This window comes from Lepus europaeus, chromosome 4 (assembly GCF_033115175.1).
Source record: "Lepus europaeus isolate LE1 chromosome 4, mLepTim1.pri, whole genome shotgun sequence".
Classification (NCBI taxonomy): Eukaryota; Metazoa; Chordata; class Mammalia; order Lagomorpha; family Leporidae; genus Lepus; species Lepus europaeus.
Window position 1 is genome coordinate 25698503 of NC_084830.1, and position 15826 is coordinate 25714328.

Genomic DNA, 15826 nt, shown 5'->3' on the forward strand with positions numbered 1-15826 from the left:
GTATAGATTGCAGAGGGCAGATACATAAACAGAGGTACTAGCTGAGTATTGCTATAATCCGGATTATTACCCCCAAGGTAATGGCTGGCTGTGGAGGCAGTAGTGGGATTACAGAGAATTGAGAATATGTGATGGTTATTAAAAATAAGGGGTAGGTCTTGGCCTAATGGTTAAAACACCAGGTAAGACATTAACATTCCATATTGTAGTACCTAGGTTCAATACTCGGCTCCAGCTCCTGACTCCAACTTCCTGCTAATGCAGACAACGGGAGGTAGCAGTAAAGGCTAAAGACTCAATTGATTGGGTCTCTGCCATCAATGTGAAAGACCTGGATTGAGTTCCTGGCTCCCAACTTCAGCCCCAGCTCAGCTCCAGCCATTGTGGGCATTTGAGCAGTGAACCAGCATATGGGAACACTTCTTTTCCCTCTTCCTCTCCAATAAACAGATAACTTTTTAAAAATAAAAAGCATGAGAATTCTGATAGATTATATATGGGACTGTTAATGAAGCAGCAGCCAGGTTTCAGATCTGGGCAGCTAGAAATTGCAGTATCACTACTCACACAAAGAGGAGTCAGTTATGAGGAAACAAAAGATGAACAATTTAGTTGAATATGGTAGGTTTATTGTTGCTAAGGAAAATCTTTGGCTAGGAAAAGAAATATGTAGGTAGTCATATTTAATTTGTGAAATGGGAAGAATTTACCTGGAGAGATTAAGTGAAAAAGACTTTGGAAAATGGAACACAAATATAGCAGAGCAAAAGGAAATTAAGAACTATAAAAGGAAAGGGAAAGTCCACCGAAAGAGTGTGATGTAACAGTATTTCAAGAGGGAAGAGAACAATAGGATGAAATATGCAAGAAGGACAGGCAAGATAAGAATTTGTATATACACATGGATTTGGGAGCAAGAAGATTACATGTCTTCTTGATGAGAGTTCATTATACAGAATGGCATGGACAGATACCCATGTACTAACTCCAGCACTGGGTAGAGTTGCCAGCATCCAGTTCATCTACAGACATCAATATCTAACGTAGTCACTTAAATATGAGCTCCATGTCTAACATCTGGACTCCCCCACAGGATATACTACCACCATCTGTGAAATCACTTAAAGGGTCTATGTGCATACTGGATACTCAGAAAAAGAATTGGATTACCTAAAGGTATTGGAAGTTTTCTGAGGTTTAAGCATGGTGATTTTATTGTCTTTGCAGTAAATACAAGACCAGAAAACAAATCTGCCTTGGACACCAATTTCATGGCCTTCTCACCCCTTGGCAAATCTAACTTATAGAAACAGATTAAGAGAGGTGTACATGCATTTTTGCCTTTCAGTACTTGAGAGGCAGCGATGGAATACTTACATTTGATTCATAAATATGCATGGCTGGAAGAGTACAACTTGCTAACTTGAAAGAGCTTTCTAGTGACACTAGCAGCGCCGGCACACTGGGTTCTAGTCCCGGTCGGGGCACCGGATTCTGTCCCGGTTGCCCCTCTTCCAGGCCAGCTCTCTGCTGTGGCCAGGGAGTGCAGTGGAGGATGGCCCAAGTGCTTGGGCCCTGCACCCCATGGGAGACCAGGAGAAGCACCTGGCTCCTGCCTTCAGATCAGCGTGGTGCGCTGGCTGCAGTGCGCCAGCCACGGCGGCCATTGGAGGGTGAACCAATGGCAAAAGGACGACCTTTCTGTCTCTCTCTCACTGTCCACTCTGCCTGTCAAAAAATAAAAAAATCATTAACTGCTAAGTGTGCCATATAATGAGGTAGAAAATGTCAGAAGTCCTTGCATCAACTTCAAGATCGGAGTTACAGAAACTCATCAGAGTATCAAATACAGAAGCACAAACATATGAGTAATACAAGAAAAATATAGAAGGTGAGGGGAAAAAAGTAAAAGCAACCTGATAGGTAGCATGGGGTTGTGTAGGCTGAACAGAAGAGAAGGTGGCTCAAGGAATTAATGATGAACCTAACTTAGCCCAGTTTAGATCAGCTAAACCTAGGCTACCTCATGGATGTTAGAGACATAAAGTGCTTATTATTGGAAGCCAGTGAAATTTTGAAGTTGATTTTTATGTCATAGCAGCCACAGCTGACAGATACACTGGAAAATCAAATTAAGCATGCCTAGACTTTTAAGAGACCCATTATTGGACACTTTGCACTGGTAAAAATGTGACAAGTGAATCGTCCTCCAGTTTGTTTCTCCAAATCTGAAAACTAAAGACTGTTTTGATTTGCAGTCAAACCCTGGTGGAAACATTTTCCTTCCTCCAGGGTTAAACCTCTTGATCTTTGCTGGACACTCATGGTTATCAGTTCCCAAGAAGACATGAAAGAGCTTGCTGGGATGGTCCTGGGATCTCTGAGGGTTTGTCATACTTCCTTTTTTAAAATTTATTTGGAAGAGTTACTGAGAGGGAGAGACAGGGACACAGATCTTCTATCTGCTGGTTCACTCCCCAGATGGCCACAATGGCCAGGGCTGGGCTAGGCAAAAACCAGGAGCCAAGAGCTTCATCTGAGTCACCCAGGTGGGTGGCAGGGGCCCAAGCACTTGGGCCATATTTCCACTCCTTTTCCAGGCCATTAGCAGGGAGCTGAATGGAAGTGGAATAGCTGAGACAGGAACCAGAGCCCATATAGCGACTTTACACACTACGCCACAACACTGGTCCCAGTTGTCATACTTTCAAGAACCAACTATAACAGACCCATCTGACAATTTTTGTTCAGGAAGTGGATTGTCTGCTTATAATTCTCTATCTTGACATCAAGTATGAGGAATGATCTCAGAAGATCCCTGACCTGACTCAACTTATAAGGAAGAAGGAGCAGTTCCAGACTGGATAGTTTATTCATCATCCCTCATCCAAAATCCTCAGACTATTAGAAATCCCTTACCCAACAAAAGTATTAATCTTCTTTCTTGGTGCTCATAGAGCTTTTTAAAAGTTTACTTATCTGGGAAGCAGAGAGACAAGGAGGCAGAAGGAGGGCTCCCATCCTCTACTTCACTCCCCAAATATCCTTACTGTCCCAGGATGAGCTAGGGAAGAAAGTTGGAGCTGAGAATGTCACCTAGGTCTCTCAAGTGGGTGCCAGGAACCCAATTACTTGAACCATCATCACTGTCATCCAGGGTCTATATTAGCAGGAAGCTGGAATTGGGAGCCAGAGCTGAGAAGTCAAGCTGAGTACTCCAATGTGGGATATAGCTATTTTAATCAGCACTTTAACTTCTAGGCTAAATGCTTCCTGACCACAGAACTTTCACATTGTCTTTAACTTCATTGTACAATAATTGCATAAAAGATTCTATGGCTAAAGCCACATCTTTGCAGGTGACTACCCAAGTCCGATTCTAGAATCTGTCACTTATTAGCTGTATGATATTATATAAGATCATTAAATACTCTTGTTCTCCGTTCTGCTATCTAAAACAGGCATGATAGTTTCTGCCTGCTAGGGTTGTCTTTAGAATTAGATAACTTGTGAGAACCCATTAGCAAAGTCACACATTAAGGGCTTAGTAGATGAAAGTTATTGTGCTGTTTATTTATCCAGGTAGGATTCACAGATTATTCTGTTCCACTTTCTGAATGCACTCCACTGTCACATGACATTCTAACATTGTTTCAGAATGGGTTGTTTCTTGTTCTACCTGTGGCTACTCCACTTCTGATCCAGCTACCTGTGAAAACACTTGAAGACAGCAGAAGATGGCCCAAGTACCTGAACTCCTTCCACCCATGTGAAAGATCCAGATGGAGTTCTAGGCTGCTGGCTTCTTCCTGGCCAACCCTCATCTGTTGCAGCCATTTAGGAAGTGAACCAGGAGATGAAATATTCTCTATGTCCCTTTCTCTAATTGCCTTTCAAATACATAAATCTTTTCTAAAAAATTGAAGCACAACACAGTGCACTCCTTCCATACTGATCCCTTACTTTATGCAATAGCGTTTTCTAGACTTACAGTTCTACCATCCATCCTGTCCATTAAGTCAGATTCTTGGACTCTACCTTGTTCTAATAAGTCCAATTATGATGTAGCATTCATTTCTCTTCAAACTACCTACTCATGTTTGACATCATGTTAATAGACATTCTTGCCTGGACACTTATCTGCCAACTGTATCTTATTGGGTCTTCCATTCTCCTTAACCATCCATCAGATTTCAGGTACTTGAAAACTCTAACCCTGGAACTCAGTAAAGATCACTAAACTGGGATAAAAAGAAACTGATACCTTCTCAACCTGAAAAGTCTTTGAAAGTGCATTTTCTCTGAGCTGTCTTTTTTTCCCTATTTTAATCACTGGATTATTTTTGCTGTCCCTGTATGTATGCATTACTTTTCATCACTAGGAAGTCATTAGATACTTCATCTAGACAGTGCCCTGTGCTTACAGACCTGGACCAATTATAATTAAAGTAGGCCATGGATCACTGCATACATGGCATTAGTCCTTGAACACTCAGTACCTATTAACCTACTTTAATAATTGACTGAGACTATTGATTCTTTAAACATAACTATATGTTTCTTAGTGGAACCAATTACAGTGTGAAAGTCTATGAAAGAACAGCTGACTTCTCAAAACTTTATCTCAGGGACTTGAGAGATCACTCATGACAACTAAATTACCTCTGACCCATGGCTGACTAGGGCTGGGCTACCACTCGAGTGCAGCCCAAAGACTCCATGAAGATTTCTGCTGCGACAATACATAGAGAGCATGAGAGGAACAGAAAACACTAGTGGAACAAGTCATCCTTGTAAATCTGTTATTGCCTATTTAACCAAGACTTCAAAGGCACCTGGCTGCAGAAGCAGCCAATTTTTGAAATTAGATTTCACTTAAAATGTAACTTTTCAGTTTTTTGATGGCATACTTAATAAATAGTTCAACTAGTAGTAAGCAGAAACACCTCTGTTTCTCAAGAGTATAGATAGGAAATCAAAAATAAGAAAGGAAGGAGGGGAGACGGTGGGATTGAGAGGGAAGGAGTGTAGATTGGGAAGTATCATTATGGTGTTTATACTATATGAGATACATGGAATGTGTTCCCTTTATATAAATAATAAAAGGATTGTATATGAGTTGAAATATCAGACTTGGCAATGTAGGCCCTCCTTCCATGTGCAGTTATGGATAGAGGCTGCATAATTGCAGCTTTCCTTTGGGATGAGGCTCTCACTGTCCAGTTCACTAAGGCCCAACCATCCCCCATCATTATGGATTCATTGTGTTTCCCAAAAACTCACTTGTTGAAGGTCTAGTCCTAATGTGACTGTCTTTGGAGATAGTTTTAAAGAGATAGGGAAGATTGCATGAGGCCATTAGGCTAGAGCCTCCATCCAGTCTGGTGGTGTCCTCATAAAAGGAAGAAGGGACCCAAGGATGACTGTGCAAGGAAAGATCATGTATGTGAGGGAACAGTGAGAAAACAGTCACCTGAAAACTTAACAGAGGAGCCTAGAAAAAAGCCATTTCTACTGACACCTTGATCTCTAACTTCTAGTCTCCAGAACTGTGAAGAATAAAATTCTGTTTAAGCCACCCAGTCTGTGGTTTGTGGTTATGGCAAGCCAGGAGAACGAACACAGCCATTGCACCTTTAATATACATCACCAATGCATGTGATTTTTGGGTTTGTCCCCTGCATCTTGGTTGTTTCACTCATCTGTTTGAGCTTGGGGAGAGTGAGTCTGTCACTCATAATTACCTCCACGAGCAGATGGTTCTGGAAGAATAGTAACTTTAGGAGAAGATGTTAAGGGAAACATCTACCTTCGTGAAGTCAAGCTGTATATTTAGGTGAAAACAGTTTCCACAAAAACAGATGTTTCTCATAGCAAACAAGACCACCACAAACAAAATTTTAACACAATTTTTTCAAATTGCCTCAGGTGTACATTTAAGAACATGATCTTAAGATTAGACTGTGGAGCAAAAAAGAAAAGGAAACTCTGAATTCACACCTTGTGCCACTTACTAATTATGTGCCTTGGAGCTTCAGTTCCTCAACTTTAAAATACAGATGATGACACAAGTCTGCACATAATACACAGATCCTAGAACAGGTAAGAGCAAAAGAACCACAGCTCTTTGTTCTGTTGGGATGCTTTCAGTTACAAATAATAGACTTCAATCCAAGGCCATCTAAATTACATCAGTTTGTTAACTTAAAAACCATAGTTGGGATAAGTTTCAAGGTTGACTTCACCCAATAGCTCCAGCTGGCTCTTTCTATGCCTCTCAATGCTGTCCCTCAATCTTTACCAACTTCAAACCCAGACACCTAAATGACTGTTATAGTGCTAGACTTACAACATCTGGAAGAAAAGATGCACGTTTTCCTATATACTTTTTGAAAAATGTCCATGAAGTTTTCTTCAAACCTCGTTGGGTCAAATGATTATATCATTTCTTTGTTAGGGGGAATATCATGACTGGCTTAGTCTTGGCTTCCTGAACCCACCATTATTGAAGCATAGTATTATAAAGTTTAAAATAATCAAAGATCACTGCCAGAGTCCTTATAAGTGAGGTTCCCCTGAGAATCATGGGCTGCTTGGAAGAGGTGCAGGTATTCAAATCAAGTGAGTATCCTCTGTGGAGGCAGAGGTAACAAAGTGTGGAGGTAGTCAACAATACAATACTCATATTTTCACTAGTGTGAAATTGAGGTCTTGTTTCCATATTTTCATGTACTCGGTGGCATAATGTAGCATGATATAAGTATCAGCCAATGTAATATTGACAACACTCTTCTGAGGTGGATTTCATGATGCTCATTTTGTACAACCTTTGAGCAACTGAGTGTAGGAGAGAGAGATGTCCTGGACCAAAAATCTACAAAGTAGCCAAAAGTCAGAGTCACATCATCTCTGTGACTTCCTTCCATTTCTGTGAAGGGAGAATAGTAGTGTAACCCGGAGTGTGGGATTTAGGCAAGATAGGGGCACTGGAACAGGGGCAGAGAATTTGTTTATTTGCATCAAATTTTGTGTTTCAAAGGATGTTTTCAGGAAATTTCATCTTACAGCATTACCAGTAACAAGATGCAAGACACCAGTCTGAAATTTTTGAACATACCATGTGTGAAGATGTGTTGCTTGAGAAGGAAGGGCATACTCGCTCCCCTTTGCATCCTGAACATCTCCTTAAACCTTGCTAGAAAAGTCCTGGCAAACAGCTGCTCAATGAGGCAGTTTTCTTGGAACTCCATTTTCTCATTGTCTCCTTTACTTGTCACAAGAAAGCTTTCCTTTAAGCAATTCCTGCTTCAAGCTGATTATTGGGCAACATCCCAAGTGGACAGACCCCTCATGTCTACTAACAGCAGTAGAACCCCTCTCAGAAAGCCAAATGAGTTAATCCATGAAATGTGTGATATGTTTGGAAGGGTATCTGGCACATAGTAAGCAAGCAGTATTGAGACAGGCTAGAAGAAGGATTCACAAAATCAAGACCCTCCCAATCTGACTGCATATACATCTTCAAACACAGCTAAGCCACCCAGCTCAAACCAATCAGAAGCAAGGAACCTCCAGACCTTATGTACAAAAACCCACTGCTGCCCCATTTAAGACTGTCCCAACCTTCATGCAAGCCCAAAGTAGTCCAATACAACCTATATGTGACCTTCCTGGGGTAGCTATGGTGACCACACTGCCATTTTGAAAACATGTGCCAAAAGAGCCACAGTACAGAGCACGGAACTTCACAGAACACAGGACTGGGCACTGATTAAAGTATTGCCATGCCTCTCCATCTGATAAAAACCTCTGCCCAGCTCCCCTCATTGAGCCAACATATTAAACCTACTGCGCTTGAGCGTGAGCCCTCAATAAACATAGCCTGGGTTGCACATTGGTCTCTTGTCAATTTCCACTGCAAAGGCATCAGAGTCTCCAGTGATCATCAGTAAGAGCTAACATTTTCATAACTTCATCTCAGAATATAAAGGAATGTTTCTGTACGAACACTCCATGATCTTGGTAGCACTAAAGAAATAATCATGTACACTGGAAATTTATATTCATTAAATAAAAGTTAAAAAAAAAAAAAGAAATAATCATGGTACTTTGAAGACTTTCTTTTGAGTTAGGATTTTTATAATTACTAGAAGAATATTTTGGCTTAATGAAGGAGATTTCTATCATAGATTACCTTTGAAAATACATAAAGAAGGAAAATATATGTGAAATCAGTTGGTTAGGGGCCGGCGTTGTGGCACAGCGGGTTAACGCCCTGGCCTGAAGCGCCGGCATCCTATATGGGCGCCAGTTCTAGTCCCGGCTGCTCCACTTCCCATTTAGCTCTGCTATGGCCTAGGATAGCAGTAGAAGATGGCCCATGTCCTTGGGCCCCTGCACCTGTGTGGGAGACCTGGAAGAAGCTCCTGGGTTTGAATTGGCACAGTTCCAGCCAATGCGGCCAATTGGGGAGTGAACCATCGGATGGAAGACCTCCCTCTCTCCCTCTCCCTCTCTGCCTCTCCTCTCTGTATAACTCTGACTCTCAAGTAAAAAATAAATCTTTTAAAAGAAGAAATCAGTTGGTTAAGGAATGCCTAAACTTTTAGAATTCCTTCTCTTAATCTTTATCACTTGTCCACTTAGAATCACCAGTATCCAAATTTCCTCCACACCATTTCATCCTCTGTACAACTGAGTGATTATGATGAAGCTCATATGGACGCACTTCCTAAAATCCATAATATCATGAACATCCTTTGCTTTGGGTCCCCATGCCATTGTTTTGGAGTTGTTTAGAGTTACTCTTTCGCTCTGGCTCTAGAAAGTGTGCCAGTACTCTGAACTATTGGTTTCTAGCAGTTAAAGGAGGGCTCCACTCCTGTTTACACAATTTTCTTCTAAGTTGTTGACACCCATTTAGCAAGTTTTGATGGTGATGCAGGCAACCGCATCCACAAAACTGCATCACTAAGAGATATAATAAGATGCCATCAAGTGAAAGATGCATTCCAGTTTAAGATCTGGAGATATGAAAGATGTGCATCTTACAGATAATGAAATATAGTAGTCTTACTAGTTTTTCTTTTATCTGTTTGCCTTTAAAGGTTACAGGCCTTATAGTAAAGCCTGATACTAATAGCAATAATGTATTAATCAAGTAGACAAGAACAGAACATAAATTGAGTTAACTTTCTCAGTAAAAGTGAAGTGTAAGTTGAAAGAGAAAGCAAAAGGTTCAATTGGAAAAACATCTTGTTTTATTGGTTAGAGAAAACATGGTGATTTTTTTTTTTTCTGGCAAGCTACTCTATAAAATCTATTTTTTGATTGATGGGAAAAAATTAGAAGCTTGAAGTGAAGAGACATTGATATGTCCATTTAAGTCCACCCCTTTGTAACCATGAGCAAGAAAGATGATCCTGGCATATTTAACAATCTCAAGGGATACTGAGTTCCAACCTCTATAGGATGGATAGTCCACACATATAGTCAATAGTCGAGCAACCTAGTGGAGCTCATCCAGGGTCTCTTGGGAGGATGTTCCCGAGAGATGGACTTCATCCTTGATGCTTATATTCATGAAGAATTGATGGAAAAATGTTGCTTATCATGTTTTTAAAAACTTGTTTCGCAAAATAATATTCATTCTGAGAGTCTTTAATTTTTAAAATTTATTTATTTGAAAGTCACACAATGAGAGGGAGAGGCGGAGAGAGAGGTCTTCCATCTGTTGGTTCACTCCCCAATTGTCCCCAGTTGGCTGCAATGGCCAAAGCTGAGCTGATCTGAAGCCAGGAGCTTGTTCCAGATCTCCCACATGGGTGCAGGGGCTCTAGGACTTGGGGCATCTTTTACTGCTTTCCCAGGCCATAGAAGAGAGCTCGATTGGAAGAGGAGCAGCTGGGACTAGAACCTGCACCCATATGGGATGCCCGTGCCGCAGGCAGAGGATTAATGTTCTGTGCCACAGCACTGGCCCCGAGTTTTTAGTAATTTTAATGAAGTGTATTAGAGATGTTCATTTGATTAATTTGTGATTAAATTAAGAATACGCTAATCAATGACTTCAGAAACCACAGACAAGATAAATGTACAGTTGGACCTTAAAAGGTCAGTTTCTGACAGACAACCACCAGCTTTGTAGGAGTCATGAAGATTACACAGGGAATCTTCAATGCTAAATTTGCTAATAACTTTGAGTTCAAAAACCTCCTGGTAGTATTCAAGTCCTATAATGAGCTATGCCAGTCAAGAGTCAAAGAAATGGAAATGCCTTAATGAGAGTTATCACAAAGAAAGGTGGCTGGCCTAGTGGTTAACATTCCATCTGGGACACCAACATTCTGTATCAAAGTGCCTATATTCAAGTCCAACCCCGCTTCTGATTCCAGCTTCCTGCTAGTGTATATGCTAGGAGGCAACAGGTCATAGCTCCAAGAGTTGGGTCCCTGCCACCCACATATGGGGAGCTGGACTGAGTTTCCTGCTCCTGGTTTTGGCCCTCTAGGTCTTGTAAGTACTTGAGGAGTGAACCAGTAGATGGAAGAAACCTCTCTCTCAAATAAAAAAATGAAAAGGTTATCTTTTTGTTTAAAAAAACTAAAAAATACAAGATGCTTTGCAAACTTCAAGGTCACTTTTGTCAATTCTGACATATTTTATTAACCTAGTTCATCAGTCAGTCAACAAATAACAGTAAATTTCTACTCTTTGCCAGTAACTGTAAAAAATGCTGCCAAAAAAACTAATACATGACTGTTCTCAAAAGATCAGAATCCCGTAAAGATAGATAAGTAAAGGCATGATTAAAATAGATAATTGAGGCCAGTGCTGTGACAGAGGGTTAACGCCCTGGCCTGAAGCACCAGCATCCCACATGGGCGCTGGTTCAAGACCCGGCTACTCCACTTCCAATCCAGCTCTCTGCTATGACCTGGGAAAGCAGTAGAAGATGGCCCAAGTCCTTGGGTCCTTGCACCCGCGTGGGAGACCCAGAAGAAGCTCCAGGCTTCAGATCGACGCAGCTCCGGCCATTGTGGCCAATTGGGCAGTGAACCAGGAAATGGAACACCTCTCTCTGTGTAACTCTGACCTTTGAATAAATCTTTAAAAAAGCAAAAAATAAAATAGAAGATAATGTGTAGTTTGATAGAAAGGAGCAGAAGTAAGAAGTAACTAACCCCAAACCTAAAACAGAAATAGGTACTTTTTGGAGAAAAGAATAGTTCCTTTAATTTCCTCCTGGAAGTGCCAGGTCCACTCTTCCTACTTATTTGTTTAGGTAATCGGAGTACAAGACATGGGAGTACGACTGACAGACAGCCTTGCAGGTTTTCATCACTGCTTTTGACAAGTAACTGCACTTCTCAGAATTCACTGCTTTAAACTTCTGAAACCAAAAACTGGCAGACAGAACCAATTTCATATCTGATTACCTTTGGATTTCTTGCCTTCCCAAAGGGAAAAAACGGTAGCTCTTCCATTTCGGTAATACAAAAAAAATTGAGTTACTCCTCCTGAGACATTTATTTGGCTAGAAATGTTGGGAAGGTGGTGTTACCCATATGTCTGCACAGGAAATACTTGGAATATATTTGCATACCTTACATAATAGAAGAAAATTGAGTGGCACCTAGAAAGCCGGGGCGGGGGGGGGGGGCGCTCTGGATAAGGGGGATACAAAAGGTTTTTCATACTATTTCATAATCTGGAATTATTTTTAAGTGTATTTTTCAACATAGGGGAAGGAAGGGTAGGAGGTAGAGAGGGGAGAGAGAAAAGATCAGGATTTCACAGGGTGGGAAGGGCAAGAGTAGTAGTAAGAAAGGGACTTTTAGGTAAAGGTATAGGGACATAAACCCACATGGTATATCCAGGTACTTAGGAGTCTACAAGCTGGAATACAAGACGATACATGAAGCAGAAAGAGGGAAGAGACTAGACATGAGAGACAAAATTATAAAGGAATTTGGATCCCATGGTAAGGTTTTTCACATGCACTTTGTTTTTACTTTAAGGTCTGCTATTCTTAAATCTCTGAAACTTTCCACTGATGGCACAAAAGTGACTTGAGTAGACTTGCACTTTAGAAAAATCATTGTCAATAAAGACAATATACTAGAGAAAGGTGAAGTTAAGGATACAGAATCCAAAAGGCTACTTAAATAATCCAGTAAAACTTATACAGAAGTAGAAAATCATAAACTCATTCAAACTTTGACTTAATCTTGATTACAATTGCAAGTGAGACCACAAAGTAAGTATCAGAGCTGTCAAGAGGAAGGAAAGTTTCAAGAGCCCTTGATACTACAAAGGTCTAATCTAGATATCATTCTGTTATCAAAAATGTGGAAAAGGTTGAGCAATACTTGCAAGTTCATTTTTAAGGAAACATGACAAATAGTTAATTGTTCAGGTATACTGAACCACTAAACCTATAGTAGTCCATATTTTTATTTCAAAATTGAGATTTGGAGCATTGAGCTAAAATTGGGACAAGAATTTCTCATAAAACTGTGCTTCCTGGGGCCAGCGCCAGGTGCACTAGGTTTATCCTCTGCCTGCAGTGCTGGCATCCCATACGGGCACTGGTTCTAGGCCCAGTTGCTCACCTTCTGATCAGCTCTCTGCAATGGCCCGGGATAGCAGTAGAGGATGACCCAAGTGCTTGAGCCCCTGTACCCGCATGGAGACCAGGAAGAAGCAGCCGGCTCCTGGCTTCAGATCGGTGCAGCTCCAGCCATTGCTGCCACTTGGAGAGTGAACCAATGGAAGGAAGACCTTTCTCTCTCCCTCTCTAACTCTACCTGTCAAATAAATAAAAATCTTAAAAAATCTTTGCTTTCTACCCACAAGGATTTGTATCTTTTATGGAATATAATTCCCAATTTCAAGGTTACTGCAAGCTTATTTTAAATGTTTGTTTATATTTATTCACTATATACTTGTTATAGGAATTGACACCTGCTGGATTATGTTCATCAGACAATTTATTCACTGAAATAATGATGCACACTGACCTCTTTCTAATTTTTCCACTATATAGAAGGTATCAATGTACTTGCTGGTTAGAAAATGCTGAATCTTTTTGGTTTTATCCCTATAGATAAATTTAATAAGAAAAAGCCCAATTTCAGGAGATTCACTCTAAGTCATGTAATTTCTTTCTTCCATAATAACAAGGACCTTAACCTAGGATGCAATGAGAATATACAAGAACAGATGGAGCCAAGCAATGTCATGGAGGCAAAGACCATGGGCTTACTCATTTATGGGATATGAAGAATTAAAGAGGATACTTCTCAGATTCTTGCTTAAAGTGACAAAGAATGCAATGTGTCACTAACCATAGCATAAGAGAAACAGCAGGCTTTAAGATATTGAGTATCATTTAAAATGGACTGAACGTGCCTTTAGTTACATCAAGATGTTGAGCAGATAGTTAAATATTGGCCTCAGGCCAAAGGAAAGGCTAGGACTAGTGATAGATTTCAGATTGTCAATGTATTACTGAAAGGGCAATAGCTGCCCACTGAATTAATGATGCTATGCATTTGTATATCGTGTAGCAATTTCAAAGCATATCTTCCTTACAATATCTCATCTGAAGTAGGCAGTTCAAAGCTTTAATTTCCATTATACAGATGAAAACACTATGGACCAAATTAGTGGTGACCTATTTGAGTACAACATCACAGAAGAGCAATGTCATCTACTATGCCATTAGGGTCTATGATCCAAGTAGCCCTCTGAATCCACAGATATGTCCCACATCTGTGGATTCATCCAACTGCAGATCAAAAATATTTGAAAAATTTTAACTGTACTGAACATGTATACTTCCTTCTTGTGAGTATTCCCTAATTCATAGTATAAAAATATTTTATATACCACTGACTTTGCATCAGGTGTTATAAATAACCTAGAGATGACAAAGAGTGCAGAAGGATGTGCCTATGGAACAGGCATGTAGTATGTGTTGGTGGGTTGTCATATCCCAGTGAGGGGATCTTAGTCAAATTCCCCCCAGATACCCAGTTTTAATGAAAAACTCGTTAAAACTCACGAGATCATTTTCCACAGGGAGTTTTGAATATTTGAAGTGAAAATGGTATTTCAGAAGAAGCCTTTAAAATAGTGGGCTTTTTAAACGCAAGAAGGAAAACTATTTGTGGAGTAGAAAGGAGCATTGGAGGAAGCAGAACAGGAAACAAAAGCAATGCTACTAACGAAAAGTGCTAGTCTTGGAAGTATTGTGCACTCAACCATACAGAATTGCATCTCCTTTAAAAAGTGCAAAATGAACATTTTTCCAAGTACAGCCACAATGGTGGCTATTGAAATGCAACAAAATGATCCAGAAATCAAAAGATAGAAAGCAATCTCAGCAGCCGAAATAAAGCTCCAGACACAACAGTACTCTCATATTGGGCATAAATGTCAGATACCATATATTTTATATCCAAAGATGCCATAAAACTTAATGGGAATTTTAGATGCACAAGGACTCTGGAGTTTGGATGCATGAAATAAAGACTTAAATTGCTAATCCTAAACATTGGTCAGCAGGGCCCCTATATCCTTGGAAAAGTAGGAATTGGGGATGAGCAGTTTTTTCTTTGGTGTGCAGTAGATTGCTATTGGTTTATTAGGATGCTCTCAGTTGGGCTTCATTTTTTTATGTCTCTTTAATGTAGAGACTGAAAATATAGTTCATATCAGCAGGTCTATAAAACATGTGGGAATGAATAAGAAAAATAAAATCAAAGATAGAGGATGACAACACATAAAATATGGTGTAGGGAGGAGTAGGACATTGTGAAGGAGAACCAGGAAAAAAGGGCTTTAAGTGAGGCTCATAAAAAATTGTATAGCCTTGTTCTAGGTGGTCTATTGAATGCTATCTTTGCTTACTACAAATGTGATACATGTTAAGGAATAATTATTAGCTCTTCAAGTTATAAAATGAAGTAAACATAAGCATGTTCTAATTGTCAGTGTCAAGAATAGTCTTTCAAAATTTGAATTTATCTGCATTTTCCAAATAGTCATGTTTGTTTTTATTTTAAAAAAGCCTTATTTTCAATATATAATCTAAAATATTAAAGCTTTAGCATCACCAAATGTTACATTAATGGCACAACCCCCAATTTACACTTAAACAACATCCATATTGTAGAATAGAACTGAACATGAGTTAGAAAATCTAGTTTCCAAGATGATCTAGTTTCTATTTTCCATTTCCAATTGTCATGATTAATTCTATGTGTTAGCTTGAGTAGGCTAAGAAATGCCCAGATAGCTGATAAAACATCACTTCTGAGAGCGCATGTGAGAGTGTTTCTGGAAGACATTAGCACTGATAGACTAAGAAGACTGCCTTCACCAATGTGGGTGGGTATATCCAATCCATGGAGGACCCACCTAGAAAAAGATAGTTGAGATATCCAACTTCTCTTGCTCATGAATATCTAGCTACCTTGACTCTTAGGTCTTTGTGATTAGCTACTCTCCACTGGGTTTCCTCAGTCTCCCACTGATAGAGAACTGATTATGGAACTTCACAACCCCCATAATTGTGTGAGCTAATTCCTCATAAATTTCTTTCCTTATATCTACATAGCCTCTTTTGGTTCCATTACTCTGGAGAACATTGGCTAATACGCTAGCTGTGGAAATGGAGTAAATCACTTTATTCTCTGAGCTCCTGTCCTAACAGATAAAACTAAGATGATGATGGCTGCTCACTTGCATAATGAACTATCAAGAACAAATGATAAAATGTCTTCCAACCACAGTGGCAACTACAATGTGAATGTGGTGT